Below are 3,335 nucleotides of genomic sequence, written 5' to 3'. Positions count from 1 at the left end.
AAAAGGCTAACAAAGAAAGCAAGAAAGAAAGTGGAATCTACCTAATCTGTGATGCTTTTACAAAAATAGCTGTTTACAATTTTGTCTACAAGAATTAAATCAAAGAAATAATTAAAAAGACACAAAAATAAATGTGACTGTTTCTAGTATTGTTCACAAAACCCACACAGATGATCAACACTGCATTAAAAAGGAAATCAAGGGGGGAGGGAAAGATGAAAAAAAAAATTAACGTCAATATGTAGTTGATACCAGAAATTTCCCTTTTTTTTTTAATAACCGACAACAGAAGTAACCGGGCACCAAGTCATTCTAAAGATGAAGCAGCAGAAATTTAACCAAAAAGGGCCAGTTTCTTGAAGGGTCTAAGAATTTATCGACACCGGCATTTGCTTCCCTTGAGAGAAACTTCATGTAGATAGGTGGTTGAATCCCAGCCAACGCAAGAATTGAACTGGGCAAACTCCAAAGCCCATCACCCCAAATCAAACCAAAAGCTACTGCAGGTCCAAATGCTTCTGCATTAGCTTTGTTAACCTTTCCCCACACAAATAGTATTAAGCTTCCAACACACATGTCAATTGCAAAGTAACCTCCAAGGTAGAATGATATAGCCATGGCCATAGGGAGTGGAATAGATTTTGCCCATTTCTTTCCTACTGTAGATCTGATCAGGTTCACAAGAATGGCTGCAGCAAAAAAGACATAGCATAGTTGAAGGCAGTGCTTTGGTAGGCTTGAGAACTCCTCAACTCCCAATATTGACATGTTGCGGTAGACGAGAGCATTTGGGGTAGGCTTGAGAACTCCTCAACCCCCAATATTGACATGTTGCAGTAGACGAGAGCATTTGGGACAGGTATTCAGACACTGGGACACCAAGATCATGAAAGGCCTTATAGAAGAGCCAAAAAACACAAGGGGAGATAATACAACCCATTGCAGTCCTGATAACCTGGCTCACAAACATGGAACGAGGTGCAGTTAATGTTAGGTACCCAATCTTGAAATCCTGTATGAGTTCAGAGGCTGTGGCAACAATGTTCATCATGACCTCACAAGTTGCAAGATCTGCGAGAACTCCAACATTAGCAACCCCTGCCCATACACCAATGGTAAAGATGGCAAGCTTCCCATATGTTGAGGCTAAGGACCAATCAGTGAGTCCACAGCCATATGCATTGAAGAAGGCTAGGGTCGGTGCGAAGATGTAGACGACGAAGACATGATACCACTTGAGCGGGTGAAAAATATAAGGTAGTGTGATGGTGGAGATGGCATGCAACCTAAGATGGTATTTGATCTTTGACGAAGAGATCTGTTTGCTGCTCATCATCATAGGAGAGATGTGGGTTCCAGATTAGATTAGGGTTTCAGGTTGATTCTCGAGTTACTTCTATTGCATGTATCGTCGCCAAAAGGCATAGATTTCCTTCCAATGTGAAGCATGAACCTTGATCATTCCTTGTATGTCATCACTGCCTGGGTGGATAACAAAATTGGGTGTCTACACACAGATAAGTACATCGCTATATTTATATTGCCTTATAAGTACATATGACAACTCAAAAAAAACTAAACATTGCCTTCACTCAACATATAGAAACTCGTAGAAACTATCTAGTGTTGAACCTCCTAAAGATCATCTCATACCTCCCAAAGACCAAGTCATATCTCTCGAGAGTAGGTTGCGTCTAACAGCCCACAGTTTTACTAAGAAAAATTTCAAAGAACCAATCCTTACCTCAACATTATAACGCCAATATTAATGAGATGAGACAATAACAATAAAATCAACTAAGAACGAAAAATACATATAAATACAAACAAGTTTGGAATTCAAGTGTGATCAATACCCTCATTCCACCCTAGTCGGTCTCTATGTAAGCATGAAATCAATTTCAGTTTTGTAAAAATCATCACAACAACTATAAATAACAAAACAATGATCAAGGAAGTCAGTCTCATATCCCTCCTCAATAAAAACCGCTAATATAAAGCATCATTATCACAACAAACAACGCATGTCATATATTAAAATAATAAATTTATGTAAACTAGTGTTTTTAAAAATATGCATATACCAAAAACTCATGTGGTATAAGAATCATGTAATGCATATATTACATTACTTCATGCAATCATAGTCGCAACTTAACACACAATGTTAGTAACTAACATTATGTACTCAATGCTCTATTTAGAAAATTCTGCTATGTACATATATAATGTAAATCATGAAATAAAATTCAATTTGTTCTCTCGTGTACATAACATTAGGTTTGCAAAAGAATCAGATTTTTAATGACAAAACACTATGGAATCTAAGGTTTAGAATAGGATAAAGTGTTTATAAAATTCTCTTTTAGAAAACACTATAAAAATAAACAAATTAGGGCAGAGATTCCACTCACCTTGATATCGTTTTCAAAATTCTGCCTACTAATATAGAAAAATAGAAAATAAATACCTCTAAAAATCCAATAAAATTGAAATTAGATCATTTTGAAACCTAACTTATGTGTATAAGTCTCATACGAAAATAACATAAAAAAAAACTTCTTAGGTTAGGTATGAATCCTCTTAAAAAACGGTCTTTAGACTGTAACAAATCCTATCCAATAAATTTGAAAAAATTCATTAACCCACTTTTCCAAACTCAATTCACTTCCAAATTTTATTTAAAAGACTCATAAAAGTTGTTATGGCAAAAAAAATCAGATAAAAACTCGAAGTCTATAATCCTCCGGCACTAGCACCATTCTTGGGTACAGAAAACTTCCCTGACCTATCCGAGTACATGATTTTTTTGGTGTATCAAATAAACTGCGAATTTAATAAAAATTTAGGAGGTCACGTAAATACATGTATGCACTTTCAATAATTATTTCAGATCATAAAACAATACCTAACTATATTCAATAATATGAACAATCTTGGACTATTGTTCTATCCAACCTAGAAAATACTCTTAATATGTCAAAATCTTATTTTCTCTTTCATCAAATCCATAATAAAAAATTTCGTACTCTTAAATCCTGGCCTATCCTCCAAGTAGAACATAAAAAATAATTACATCATATTAAAAACTCTTATCTTGAAAATTGTTCAATACCTTGATTTATTTTCTCATTTTTCTTCTTCTTCCTTCTCCTCTTTCTTCCTCGCCCCCCCCCCCCCCCCTTTTTGATTAATAGAGGGTAAGAGACAAGAGCCACCTTTTGGCTTCTTTCTCCCCTCTCTAATTCCCAAGTCTATCTCTCTCTTTCCTACTTCATCTCCAACTCTCTCTCTTCCTTTATTCTAGTCACAATTGATCTCTCTCTCTCTCTCTC

The 3,335-nt window shown here is 35.5% G+C and overlaps 1 pseudogene; it reads right to left on the bottom strand.

Annotated features, from left to right (window-relative positions):
* Positions 1 to 312: 312 nt before the first annotated feature.
* Positions 313 to 1,340, bottom strand: LOC122082111 (annotated as a pseudogene).
* Positions 1,341 to 3,335: the final 1,995 nt, after the last annotated feature.

The sequence above is a fragment of the Macadamia integrifolia genome, chromosome 6, assembly GCF_013358625.1.
Source record: "Macadamia integrifolia cultivar HAES 741 chromosome 6, SCU_Mint_v3, whole genome shotgun sequence".
NCBI lineage: Eukaryota > Viridiplantae > Streptophyta > Magnoliopsida > Proteales > Proteaceae > Macadamia > Macadamia integrifolia.
Note: the sequence above shows the minus strand (reverse complement) of the source record. Positions and strands in the feature narration are given on the sequence as shown.